General features: G+C 44.4%; 1 long non-coding RNA gene across 1 annotated transcript; it reads right to left on the minus strand.

Moving 5' to 3' along the window:
• Positions 1–802: 802 nt before the first annotated feature.
• On the minus strand, positions 803–2,747 carry LOC309396082. Its single transcript, XR_014176031.1, has 3 exons — positions 2,364–2,747; positions 1,649–1,740; positions 803–1,204 (listed from the first exon to the last, which is right to left on the minus strand). It is a non-coding gene; the product is annotated as an uncharacterized lncRNA (long non-coding RNA).
• Between the last annotated feature and the right edge of the window lie 11,956 nt (positions 2,748–14,703).

The following is a 14,703-nucleotide window of genomic DNA, read 5'->3' on the forward strand; positions in this document are numbered from 1 at the left end:
GTATATCAATGCAAAGCGGCTTGGTGTCAATTCTCTCTCTTCCCCCCCCTCCGCCCTCCCTCCAACCCCCGTTCCTTTTGTAAGGCGATCGGGGAGGATAGTAGACCTGTCTCTGAAATCTATCTAGCACCGACGCGAAAACAGATTTCAAGACAATGCATGCAAATCTGGGCTCAGAAGCCATCTGCCAGAGTTGGAAATCAGATGTTCCCCAGTTAAAGTGACAGCTCCCGGGTTCCCTTGTCTGTTAGCCCCCCCCCCCCCTTCTAAGGTACCGCGAAAGTCCCTGTTTAATCCAACTCCTCGCTTCGAGCTTTCCTTTATCTATTTCGAACTCGCTGGAAAACAAAACAAAACAACGGAAAAGTTTGCTCGCATCCGCGTTGAGATGCTTTAAAAAAAACCTAGTTAAGAATCAGATTAAAACTCTTTTATGAATAAGCTTAGGCGGCGAGAGGTTGGCGGAGGTGTGTAGGAGGGGGGGGGATCTGGCTTTTGGTCAAACGTAGCGGGGGAAGGGCAGGAAAGAAAAGGAGAGGTCTAAATTATTGTGTCCGCGTTGGTGACAGATCTGACAGGAGAGGACCAAATAAATCCGAAGGCCTTGCGTAGGGAAATGCTCAGTGATAACCTCCCCTTCCTTCAAACCTGACACTCGCCCTTTATATATTTATATTCTTTGGAGTCAACGCAGAGGAAATGAACGCAAATAAAACAATAGATTCAGTACCCTGACAGAAAGACAAAATTTTCTTTATTTGCACAAATCCACCCTCAGAGGCACAAAAACAAATATGTCTTTCAGGGATATTGAAAATCACACACACATTTTAAAACCCTCCTTCCAGTATTCAGCGATGTGTTATTTAGTAATGTGGGCGCCCGCGCACCCCTTTCCTCGAGACTTCCCTTCGTCTGCCCCAAGATCAGGAGAAATGGCGGCCCCCAAAACGTTGGTGGTCTTAGGCGATTTTTGTTCCATGGGTTTTTCTTTAAACCTGTCCCGAAAATGCTCCAGCGGTGAGAATAACTGCTTGATAGCCTTTGGGGGAGCCCCCGGCAATTGCTTCCATGGAAATGAGCGGGGGTCTTTAAGCAAACTTGCTGGGAGTCAATTTGGGGTGGGAGATTGCGCTCCCCGGAGATCGGGGAAACGTCGAAAGCTTCACTGGGGGTGTACAAGACCATTCAACGATTGCTGTGCCTGTTATTAATAATTGAAGATAGGCTAGGTAACCGCAATGAAGGATGGGTGACTCTACCAGACATATTTTCTGGAGAGGCCACTTGGTGTTGTTGGCAACCAACAAAATATTATCTCGCCCCCCCCCCCCCCCGCCCCTGCCGCCATCCTTACACCCCAACCAACTCCAATGTTTGGAATTTCTGGTGGTCTCATCTCAAATCCGGCTTCTTATCAAGCAATGCTGGCTTGATGGTGGCCCCTGCCTTGTACACCACTACCTCAGAAAAGGCAGGAGCCATCTGTTCCAAATCAGCAGGACTACACCCGGGGACCAAGATGGAGAGGGAGGACACTACACGGATCTCAAACACTTGCAGGTATCAGGACAGATCTGTTGGCCTTGGACATGGAGGCCCCAGAAGATCAGAGCTACCTCCTAGAAGGGGACGTCCTGAGACTTACTTCGGGACAGAGTTGAGTAACCAGGAAGTCATTTCATCCTTATTTTGAAGATCTTGGCTTGCTACTGAAGGCTCCGTGGAGCATGTTCACCGCTGGGGGGAAAAAAGTAAACTAAATAAAAAGCATCTCACACACAAATACAGCACGGAGACACCCCTCAACTCAGCCATCCCAACTCCCACAAACAGGGGAAAGTGGGGTTCTTTTAGTGGGAGGGATTTGTGGAGTGAGCCCCGAAAGTCAGGCTCAGTAGGATCTCTGCTCAAGTGAGTTACTAAAAATGAGAGGGAGATAAATGGAAGAAGAAACAAACCTTCAACTTAAACGAAGGGAAGGGAAGGGAGGGAGGGAGGAAGGGAGGAAGGAAGGAAGTTTAGTTTCCTCTTTCTTCTGAATAAGAAAGAAAAAAAAGGAAGGGAAAAGAAAAATATCCCCTCCAGCCTTGTGGGAAGCTGGAAACTAGGGGCTGGGGGAAAGGGAGGTCAGAGGGCAGCAGCAGCTCCCCTCCCCCTCTGTAGCAGCTGCCACCCAAATACGACTCTTCGGGGAATCTCTGAATAAAGCCCCGGGCTCTCCTCTCCCTTCTTGTCCCGCGGCCCTTTCCATTTACATGATATTGGGTGGGTGGGTGCTGGTGGGTGGGGAGGGAGGGAAGCTGCCTTCTCCCCCTGCCCAGCCCAAGGCCACAGAGAAACCTCCTTGTATTATCCAGTACCGGCGGTTCTTCTTCGGCTCCGGCCGCTGTCCGGCAATTTCAAAGCTGGGCGGGCGGACGGAGCAGAGGAAGACGGACGGTAGTCTTCCTCTTTGACTCACCCGAGCTTTCTGGCTTCACTTGACCTGCCCCTTATTTTCAGGCGTCGGGAAAATCTTTCCTCGGGGAAGGCTTCTGGCGTGGAGTCGACCGGGGCGGGGGGGAGGGGCTTCCCACGACGGCAAAGGCGTCCCGATCACCCCGCAGTCTCTCTGCCCGGGGAAACTCCGAATCTCAGGGGGTCTTTGAGTCACCCTAAGACCACCTTGTCCTGTGGTGGTTCAAGTAACGTCTCTTCCTTCTCCCTAAATCTCTAGATTTATGACATCCCAGATCGGTGGGGAGAGAGGGGTGGGGAGAGGGAGAGGGAGAGGGAGAGGGAGAGGGAGGGAGGGAAGGAAGGAAGGAAGGAAGGAAGGAAGGAAGAAAGAAGGAAGAAAGAAGAAAGAAAGAAAAAGAAAGAAAGAAAAAGAAAGAAGGAAGGGAGGGATGGAGGGAGGGAGAGAGAGAGAGAGAGAGAGAGAAAGAAAGAAAGAAAGAAAGAAAGAAAGAAAGAAAGAAAGAAAGAAAGAAAGAAAGAAAGAAAGAAATCTGAAACAGCCAGGCTGCTTGTAAAAAACCCACCAGATAAACTTTCTGCCCGAGCGACGCGATTCCGACAGCCGCCGTTTTTGCAGCCCGGCTCTTAAAAAGCGATAAGGCGGCCGGGGAAGACTGGCTGTCTGTCCCCCCACCGAGCAAAGGATGGAAAGAGAATTATTTCTCTTTCTCTCTTTTTCCCCCCTTCTCCTGGCGAGACCAGCAGCTGTTTTGATTTTCCTGGAAGAAAAATCGCCGAACCCGTTTGCTACAGGTTGCCTCTGCACGACAGCTGGGCTCGTTTACAGGCTTAGCCACGCTGGTCTGAACCACGGTTTGGGGCAATTAAGCCAATTTTCTGGATCCCCGGACCCGGTCGAATGTTTAGCGACCGATACCCGACGGTTGTAAGGGGATTGGATATTTAAGGGTCCGTGCTAAGTGGGGAGTGGGGGGGAACCCACTCGGGTGTGACTCCAGCGCGTCCCGGGAATTAATTCATTCGAGGGAGCTGCAGACGGACGGTTCCGAACACGGATTAAGGGCTCCTTTTTTTCCTCCAAACGAACCCATAAGGGTCGACCAAACCTTATAAAGGACTAACTCAACCTGTGGTGGAAGTTCCCTTTTCAGACATACTTTCTTCTAGGATTGTCATTCCGCTTTCTCCGAGCAGAAATTACGCCTTTCTTTTTTAAAAATAAATAAATAAATGTCCAAATGAAATCAGTTTCGGGGTCCAGTTTGGGTCTGGAGGGACGGGGGGGGGAGGAAGGGACGGGGAGAAAACCGAAGTCTCTCATACTACTTGTAGTATTGTACTACTTGTAGTATGTCTTTTACTGCTCCACATACTGGTTGCCTTGCTACTTAGCCCTCACTAGGAAGGCCTCCAACCAAGAGATCAATCTGCATTTTATTTTTAATTCCAGCCTGTTCCCCAACCCCCAACCCCGCTCCACCAGGCACCCTGTGTGGCTTCTTGGACCTTCTGAAAGAAGGACCCGAGAGAAGGTCTTCTCCACCATTCGCGAAGCTCAGAAGTTTGTTACTTGGGTGTGTCGCTGACCTCACTTACTTTCCCGGCTGAACTCCGGTTAGCCTCAGGAAAAGGGGGCAGAAAAACCCACCTCGCTTCCTTTCGGCCTCCCACCTTAAACCAGTTCAGCCAGGGAGCGAGTAGCGCTTCGGCTCATCCAAGCGCCGAAGGGGGGGGGTCGTAAAAACGCCCCACGGCAGCGAGGACCTCAGCTGTGGAGCAAATCCCTGTTGAACTCAATGGGATTTATCGCCAGGAGGAATAATTAGACTTCGTCGTTTGGGGCCATCCTTTCCGCACCCTGGACGTGATATATTAGAGGTAAACTGCCATTGAATGGGGAGGTTCTGTATCCATAGGCATACTGTAAAGTTTCCAAATGGGCAGAAACTTGACTGGGTAATCGTTTTATTTTACTCTGAAGCAAACTTGTTGCTGCTTTCGCTAGGGATGGGAAGTAGAACCTCCTAGAAAGTTAAGGAGGAGATGCTGAGCTGAGAAGGAGAGGGGTGTGTGTATGTGTGTGATTGCTTGGAGAGATAAGTGAAGTTTCACCAGTAAGATTATTATTTTTTTGCACAATGTGTTCTTGACTTGTTGTAGACAGATGTCTATATTTCACATCAAGCTGAGTTTATTCCTTAAGTATTAAGCCCTCATTTATTTTTTAACCGTGAATAAACAATAATTAGGTTTGCATAACATGCTAAGCAGCATGGTTTGTTTACCGATCTTGACTGGGTTCCCATATTGTGCCTAGCCATGGCATAGTTTATTTGGTTTGGCTTAATGGGGTTTATTTGATTTATTACCTATTAAATATCTGTGCACATTCCCAACTTCCACAGAGAAGTGGTTTACAACCCACACACAATTCCTCAAAGTAAGAAGCATTCAGTTTGTAAATAACTGTCCATGATTAGCTCCCACACCTTTATAGCACCTACGACTATGGCATTTTGGCATAACATCCAGGTCTTCTCAGTTCCTAAAGGCGTGGAGACTCAGGATTGGGTTGTGTAGCCCTTGCTTACAAACTGTCATTTAGAACTAACCACACTGGCTAATCCATTTAACTGTACACAGATTGTTTTTCAAGCATGATGTGAAAGAGGATCTGAAATCTGTTTGTATATATGTGGGTGCATAGTTCTGGATCTGTCTGGATTCTCTTCAGATCATGTAAAACTTTTTCTTTTTACTAAATTTTCAATGTTTATTCTTCCAAATGAAAATAAATTTCTAATCACTTTAATATGGGGCAAACTAAAAAAAAAAATACAGATAATATTTTCAGCCTGGTGGTTCACCCAAAAACAAATCTAAAGCACCATCTCAGTATCTGAATAAATAATAACAACAACAACAACAACAACAATAATAATAATAACAACAACAACAATAATAATAGTAATAATAATAATCCAGGTGATAGCAGGGTCGAGGAGAAGGAACATGAAAAAGTCACGAAATACCAGGACTTAAAAATTGAAATTCAACGATTATGCCACAAACCAGCAGTGGTAATTCCAGTGGTAATCGGCACACTGGGTGCTATTCCAAAAGCACTGGAATTACATTTAAAACAGTTAAAACTTGACAAAATCACCATCTGTCAAATGCAAAAAGCTGCACTGCTTGGATCTGCACGTATATTACGAAAATACTTTACGATGTCCTAGGCCCCTGGGTGGGGCCCGACTAGTAATCAATGCCAAATCCGGTGAAACAACTGGCCGCTGTGATACAATTCTGTTGATGCAATAATAATAATAATAAGCAGCTTTATTGTCATTGTATATGTGTGTGTGTGTGTGTGTGTGTATATATATATATATAGGGGGAGTAGTGAGCTCCCTCCCATATTGGCATACCAGGGGTTGTAACACAAATACATACCTATTTCCCTGGCTCAGCTGATAAGGAGGAGAGCCTGTGGCTTAGTGGCTAACAAATCTGCCTAATATGTAACACAGCCCAGGTTCAAATCCCAGTAAGGGTATGGCTAGCTGATGAGAGCTAAATAGCTTGAAATAGATCTATACTAGTCTCCCTTTATTTATATATTATATATATATGATGCAATCCATAACAAAATACAAAACATGAATAATATAGAAAATGGTCCTTATACAAGTAGCATCATATATGTTACCCTCCTTGTTTTTGTTTAATTTGCTAAAATGCAATGGACTTAAAAATACCTTTTTTTCAGATTAAAGAATTAAAGTTTTCCTGGTTCTGCAGTGATTTGCTACCCAATTAATACCTAGCATCATTTCTACAGAGGTCCAGTCTCTCCTTCCCACATAAAACAATGCTTCATTTTGTAGATTTGAATTTTCAATGGAGATTCTTAATCTAGAGATCTATGCATCTCCTCTTTCATTCTCAGCAGGGATGGGGAGGTGGATAAAATATGTTTTCCCCCCTAGTTTTAAACTATAATGACAAGTCAGCCAAGATACTTTGGCATTTTAAAGTAAAATAACACACAAAGAGCTCTCCGGAATAACATCACACTAACACATTGAATGCAGAAATTTTTAAAATCAGCTGCCTAAGATTTTGACCTAGAAAATCGTCTCTAGCTTTTTGCCTCCAGAATTAGGATTGATGCATTCAGCACATTCATTCTGGGAGTTCTTTAACAAAAAGGAATGGAGGCCAAGAGGTGATACTTTTTAGTTGTAGAGATCAAGTAATGGAATCCTTTCAGAATGGACGTGACCGCTCTATCCGTTACAAAAATTCTGGAGTTTGTTAAAGTGGGGTTCCTCTGGGGCAGGGGTCTCCAACCTTGGCAACTTTAAGACTTGTGGACTTCGCCTCCCAGAATTCCTCAGCCAGCAAAGCAGCCAGCAAAGAAAAGAAAAGCTGACTGAGGAACTCTGGGAGTTGAAGTCCACAAGTCTTAAAGTTGCCACGGTTGGAGACCCCTGCTCTGGAGAACATTTGGTGGTTATTAGGATGCTATTTGTCTGTTCTTCTTTATCAACAGTGGTTAATGGTTGTTGCATCTTCAGCCTTTAGATTATTGCACCATTTTAATTTTTAACTTTCATTTTTTTAAATTTAAATTTTCATTATTTGTTTTATTAAATGTGTATATCCCTTCTGTACAATAACTATCTTTGACTCGATAACAAATGTTTTAACTGTAATTTATGGTTGTAATTTAATAGTATCCATCAATCAATCTGCCTCCTGGTCCTTGATTTACAACTGCAGGTAGTCCTTGACTTACAAGAGTTTGTTTAGCGACTGAAGTTACAACAGTATTGAAAAAAATGACTTACGACTGTTTTTCACACTTATGACCATTGCAGCATCCCCATGGTCACCCCACGATCGAAATTCAGATGCTTGCCAACTGACTCATATTTATGACGGGTTGCAGCGTCCCAGAGTCATGTGATCCCCTTCTGCAAACATCTGACAAAGTCAGATTCAATGTTAATAACTTAGCAACTGCAGCGATTCACTTAACAAATGTGGCAAGAAAAGTCATAAAATGGGGCAAAACTCACTTAACAAATTTCTCACTTAGCAAAATAAATGTTGGGCTCCATCGTGGTTGTAAATTGAGGACTAAGTGTATTTGCGTAGGGACCATTCGAAGTTACCCCAGTACTCAAAGGTGGGTTTTACATAAGTTTGCCACTGGTTCACCCCACATGCGCACGCTCACTTTTGAGTGCACGCATCTTCTGCGCATGCGCTTTGCTTAGAAAACATGGCTAAATAGGACAGCATAGATCCAGGGTGGGTGGGTAGGTGGGTGTGGGCAAGCCCACCCTCACCTGCAAGTCGCCACTACCAGATCGTCTAAACCGGTCCGAACCGGCTGAATACCAGATCTGACAGTACTGAAAAAGGTGACACCTACAGTCAAGCGCTGGGGATTCAGGCAGTTCAAATTTGAATAAAGATTCATTGCAAACTTAAGCTCTCTACAAGAATCTGACCAACTGGTGTTTAAGGGAAATGAGCGGGAGATAAGAGAGGCATTCAAGGTGGATAGACTTACCGTATTTTTCAGAGTATAAGATGTACTGGAGTATAAGATGCACCAAGGTTTTGACGAGGCAAATTAAAAAAAAAGTTTTTGCACTCTGCAGACCTCCCAGAAATGACCTGTTTTTTCGCAGAAACGGGCCTTTTTTAAAAAAAGGCACGAATAACCTTTAGGAGGCTTGTAGAGTCCTCCTGGGGGGTGCCCCCCCCAAAAACAAGCAAAAAATGGCACACTTTTCACGAAATTGGGCCCATTTTTTGACAAAAAAAATGCATGCATAGCCTTTAGGAGGCCTATAGAGTGCTCCTGGGGGCTGGGGAGGCAAAATTAAGCAAAAAATGGCCTGTTTTTCACTCATTTCTGCCCTCCCCAGCCCCCAGGAGCACTCTGCAAGGCTCCTAAAGGCTATGCACGACCATTTTGGTGAAGGGGCAGAGTTTCAAGAGGCAAAAAATGCTCTATTCAGTGTATAAGACGCGCCCAGATTTTCTCACCCTCTTTTTTGAGGGCAAAATGTGCATCTTATACTCCGAAAAATACGGTAGATCGCTTGCAGGCACGTAGGGACTCGTGACTTATGACATGTTTGACCCCTTCCTCGGGCTCAGGCTAGTCAACACCTATACTCACAAGCATTGCAGAATGAAATCTGGGTCAGTCACCAGGATCATAGGTTTTGTCTTGCGAGCTTTCGGACTCATGCTCTGTGGCTGTGGCTCTAAACTTATTAAAGGAAACCTTTTTTTAAAAGGTTGGCAAGGTTTAAAAAATAGTGGTTTGCCAAGCATCATCAGCTATTTTCAAGTGGTACATCCCTGAATCAGTGGTGGATTGCAAGTGCTATGCCCCGGTAAGGGCATATCGGAGCCTGCCCGGAGCACCGGATACTGTTCTGGTACGGTGCTCCGGAGGGCCCATCTGCCCGCCCGAGGTCCTTACTGGTCTTTTAAGGCTTCCACGCTTCCGCGCATGCGCACGGCGCATACAACGCCTGTGCGATGCTCCGCTGAGCAGCTGGAGCCTAGCAGAGCCTCGCGGAGGCGCTAAGACGCATGCATGACCTGTACCGGTTGGAACGGGATCCGGAACCCACCCCTGCCCTGAATGTTTTTCAAAATACTGAAACTGAATCCATAAAAAGACAGGGAAACTATTTGTACCAGGGGTCTCCAACCTTGGCAAATTTAAGACTTGTGGACTTCTGTATCAATTGATGCAGATCCTGCGGGTCTTATGGAAAATAAATGTGCTGGGGTTGCTATGAAAACAAGAAGACAGTTCTGGGTTTACTTGTGCTTAGAAAAGGCCCCCTTAAAATCTCCAGGGCTTCTCCTGGGCTTATTGAAGGAGCACTTTGATTTCAAGGTTTTGGAAACAGAGATTGAAAAGCAGAATCTGACCATATCATAAGGTTGTAAAGGTGCTGTTCAATGAACCTATTTTACACAGGGACAAGGAGCTGCGAGGACACGTTTGGATGTCTGCTTTTTCAGATGATGCAAAGTGGGCACCATTCATTTGGCAAGTCTGCTTTCAGCCTGGTGGAACTGGGTGGACATTAGCAGGCCTTCCCGTAAGTCTTTGCCATGCAGATGTTCTCTGTATTCCGGGTGCAGGGGTTTTCTTTGCAGACAAGCCAGCGTGGATTCCCCCAAGGCGGAAAGTTTGAAAACAACTAATCCAAATATAACATCTCCCTGGATTAGTAAATCTGTGCTCCGAGACACCATAGGGAGCAACAGTCACACACATATAGTACTAGCTGGATACCCGTGCTTCGCTACGAAGCTATGCGATCTTGATAAATTGATACTTAAAGCTTGAAAATTAATGTAGAATGTGTAACTCCTTAGCATCAGAGCATGTTAATATAAGGCAACTGGCAGTTGGAACAGGGTTCTTTTCAGATGGGAAGGGGGAGTAGAATGTCTAAACACCCAGCCCACAGGCTAAATGAGTCATGCGCTGGCCATGCCCGTATAAGGCAACTGGCAGTTGGAACAGAGTTCTTTTCAGGTGGGGAGGGGGAGTAGAAGGTTTAACTCCTTAGCATTGACACATGTTAATATAATACTGTATAAGAAATACTGATGATCTGGTGGTCATTTCAGAAAATCCTTTCTTGGCAAGCACCTAGAAGCCAAGAGGAACATACGTGCCAAATTTCAAGTTTTGGCTTTACGGTTCTGGAGATTTCATAATGAGTGAGTGGCAGGGGTGGGTTGCTGTCAGCCTTACTGCCGGTTCGGTGCACACGCAATTTCAGATATAAAAATCTGAACTCATCTGAGACTGCAGAGAGAAGAGGAGCCTAATATTTTTCAATGAAGGAAGATAAATGACTTTACAATGTTTTCTAAACTTCTACAGGAGTTTCCTCTTTCTCCTAGAAAAGATTTAGGTACAGGTAGTCCTCGACTTACAACAGTTCACTTAGCGACTATTCCAAGTTACAACAGCATTGGAAAAAAGTGACTTATGACCATCGTTCACGGTTTCGACGTTTGAAGCCTGCTCGTGTGATCAAAATTCAGATGCTTGGCAACTGGTTTACACTTACGACTGTTGCTGTATCCCAGGATCCCCTTTTGTGACCTTCCGACAAGCAGAGTCAAGGAGGAAGCCCGATTCACTGAACAACCAGGTCACTAACCTATCCACTGCAGGGATTCCCTTAACAACCGTGGCAAGAAAGGTTGTAAAATGGGGCAAAACTCCCTCAACAAAGGTCTCGTGTAGCAGCAGAGATTTTGGGCCCCATCGTGGTCATAAGTCAAGGACTGACAGTATTGATCAGAAATGGGAGGCCCATTGAGTCATAACCTGGGGGCAGCTGATCAGGATCTCTGATCTGGTACATTTGGTGCATGTTTACAATTTAGTACCAGAGCAAAAGAAGAATAGAGGTTTAGTTCTTCGCTGCTTTCCCAATTAAAATGCTGTCCCCTCCCAAGGCTTCTGCAAGCCCTCTGGGGAAATATTGCTGGATATCACACAGGTAACTGTATCTCCCTGCTGTGCATCACCCAGAGGAACAGGAGCGATAAATATAATGATTCCCTGGAGCCAAGCTCTGGGCACCAATTCAGAAGGCGTCATCTAGCTGGCTTTGGCTGCTGTTGACAACAGTAAGCAAGGTTGGGAAAGGATAGGGTCGTCTGTCGATGGAAGATCATCAGGATTTTCCATCGCCTAGGAAATCACAACTTAAATTAAAATTAGAAATCTCAGGAGGTAATGGCAAACACACTGTTGGTGTTGTTGGGAAAAGCATTGCACAGGCACACCATTTAGAAACAATAGGAACAATAGAATTACAGAGCTGGAAGGGACCTTGGAGGTCTTGTAGTCCAACCCCCTGCTTAGGCAGGAAACCCTGCCTAAGCAGACAAATGGTTATCCAACATCTTCTTAAAAACCTCCAGTGTTGGAACATTCACAACTTCTGGAGGCAACGTTGTTCCACTGATTAATTGTTGTAACCATCAGGAAATTTCTCCTTAATTCTAGGTTGCTTCTCTCCTTGATTAGTTTCCACCCATTGCTTCTTGTCCTGCCCTCGGGTGCTTTGGAGAATAGCTTGACTCCCTCTTCTTTGTGGCAGCCCCTGAGGTATTGGAAGACTGCTATTATGTCACCCCTACACCAGAGGTGGTATAACAGCAAGTTCTGACCAGTTCTGGAGAACCATTAGTGGAAATTTTGAGTAGTTCAGAGAACCGGTAAATACCACCTCTGACTGGCCTCGCCCCCATCTGTTCTCTGCCTCCTGAGTCCCAACTGATTGGGAGGAAATGGGGATTTTACAGTTTCCTTCCCCTGTCACAGTCACCAAGCCATGCCACGCCCAAAGAACCAGTAGTAAAAAAGTTTTAATCTCACCACTACCCTAGACCTTCTTTTCATTAAACCAGATCAGGGGTGGGTTCCTGCCAGTTCTAACCTCTTCTATAGAAGAGGTTCCACAAATCTACAGTGCCGTTTAAAATCAGTTCCAGCTCCCCGCCCATCCACACATCATCAAGATGAACAGCGAGAGGAGGCATTCTGGGAGTTGAAGTCCACAAGTCTTAAAGCTGTCAAGTTTGAACACCCCTGAGGGTTTTTTTTCTAAAGGGTTAGGGGTGCAAGGGTCTTGTAACTTGACAGCTTTAAGGCTTGCACACTTCAATGCCAGAGTTCCTGAGCCAACATGATTGGAGAAAGAATTCTGGGAGTTGAAGTCCACAAATCTTAAAGCTGTCAAGTTTGAACACCCTTGGGGTTTTTTTTTCTAAAGGGTTAGGGGTGCAAGGGTCTTGTAACTTGACAGCTTTAAGACTTGTGTGCTTCAAATGCCAGAGTTTCTGAGCCAACATTTTGGTTGCTAAGCAAGAGCGTTATTAAGTGAGTTTCACCACATTTTACAAGTTGGCCACTCCCACCCAGTCACATGGCTGGCAAGCCACTCCCACAAAGCAGGCCACACCTACAGAAGAGGTTCTAAAAAATTTTGAAACGCACCACTGAACCAGACACACCCAATTCTTCATATGTTTTAGTCTCCAGTCCCCTCATCATCTTTGTTGCTCTTCTCTGCACTCTTTCCAGAGTCTCCACATCTTTTCTACATCGTGGCGACCAGAACTGAATGCAGTATTCCAAGTGTGGCCTGAGCAAGGCATTATAAAGTGGTATTAACACTTCACGTGATCTTGATTCTATCCCTCTGTTTATGCAGCCTAGAACTGTGTTGGCTTTTTTGGCAGCTGCTGCACACGGCTGGCTCCTATTTGAATGGTTGTCCGCTAGGACTCCAAGATCCCTCTCAGAGTTGGTACTATTTAAAAAGAAAAACAAAATCTAAGCATCCATATTTAATCATTTGAATGAAGATGTACATTATCCATTTAGAAAATGTTGATTTTCTATCAACGCAGGGAGAAATGAATACATCTATTCTTGATTGTAGAGTTTTTTGTGTACCAGATGTCTGTCCTCCCAAATGCAGGAATAGCACCAGGATCATGAGAAGTGATACTCTTGCTTTATACCACACTAGTGAAGACACGCTTGGGAAACTGCATCCATTTCTGGTCACCATAATATAAAAAAAGATGTTGAAAACATGCAGAACAGACAACGAAGATAACAAAGATTATGGAGGCTGAAGTTATGGTGAATGGTTGAGGAATCTAGGTACAGGTCAGTGGTGAGTTACGGTATGGTGCAACGGGGCCCGGCGTCCACCACATGAATGCTCTCAGCACATGAATGCGCTCAGCACATGTGCACAGCGCGCACAGGCGTACTTACCACCTGCGATGCTCCGCAATGCCTCCGTGATGCTCCAGATGCTAAGTGGAGCATTGCACAGGTGCCGTATGCTCCGTGCGCATGCGCAGAAGCCCCGAAGAGCTCAAATACCGGTAAGGAGCGTGGGTGGGTGGGTGGGCCCTCCGGAGCACCGTACCAGAACAGTACCCGATGCTCCCGGCAGGCACCGGTATGCCCATGCCAGGGCTTACCGGTCGTAACCCACCACTGGTACAGGTAGTCCTCGACTTGTGATCACAATTGAGCCCAAAATTTCTGTTGCTATGTAAAATATTTGTGAAATGAATTTTGCTCCCTTTTGTGAACTTTCTTGCCGCAGTTGTTAAATTAATAACATGGTTGTTAAGTGAATCTGGTTTCCCCATTAACTTTGCTTGTCCAAAGGTCACAAAAGGAGATCCTGGGACACTGCAACGGTAATAAACATGAGCCAGTTGCTAAGCGGCTGGAGTTTGATCAAGTGACCACGGAGATGCTGGTCATAAGTGTGAAAAACGGTCTTAAGTCTTAAACAAAATGTTCTAGAGATTCAATTCATGTATATGCCAATATTCCATTAAATCATTGTTAGTCTATTTAATAATAATATATCTTTATAGTATCACCCATTTTATTTTGTTATTCTCACAATATGTAAAACTTCTCCAACTTTTTTCATTTCCGTGTTTTTTTTAATCTAGCCATTGATAAAAGAAATCCCATACCTTATAAAATTGTACATCTTCTTGTTTAAAATGAAGGAATATCAATTATAGTTGCACACATGATGTATAATGATAACAATGTACCTATGTATACTTGATGGATAATTTGTGATTCTATGTATAACTGAAAGTAGTGAATGCATAAATATAAAATATTGGAGAATTCTTTCATATTGCAAAAATAATATAATGAGATAGATGATTCTATAAAGACATATTATTATTAAATAGATAAATAAGGATGCAATGGAATATTGGTATATATGTGAATCTAGCTTCTAGAATATTTGCTTAAAACGAAAGAATATCAATTATAACCGAACAATATGATGTACAATGATAATAATGTATCTATGTATGCTTGATGGATAAACTGTGAGCTTATACACAATTGAAAGTAGTGATGCACAAATGCTTGTAACCTAACAACATGCTATATGTAATTGATGAGGGTTTTATGTTACATGTACTGTTTGTCGGTGTTTGTTTAAAAATAAACTTTTCATTAAAAAAAACGTTCTTAAGTCACTTCTTCAGGGCTGTTATAACTTTGAATGGTCACTAAATGAACTAAGTCAAGGACTATGTCTAGCCTATTAAAGAGATCAGGAGGGATGTCACAGCTATATTTGGGCTGTCACAGAG

Source organism: Natrix helvetica (genome assembly GCF_964273705.1).
Source record: "Natrix helvetica genome assembly, chromosome: 8".
NCBI classification, from domain to species: domain Eukaryota; kingdom Metazoa; phylum Chordata; class Lepidosauria; order Squamata; family Natricidae; genus Natrix; species Natrix helvetica.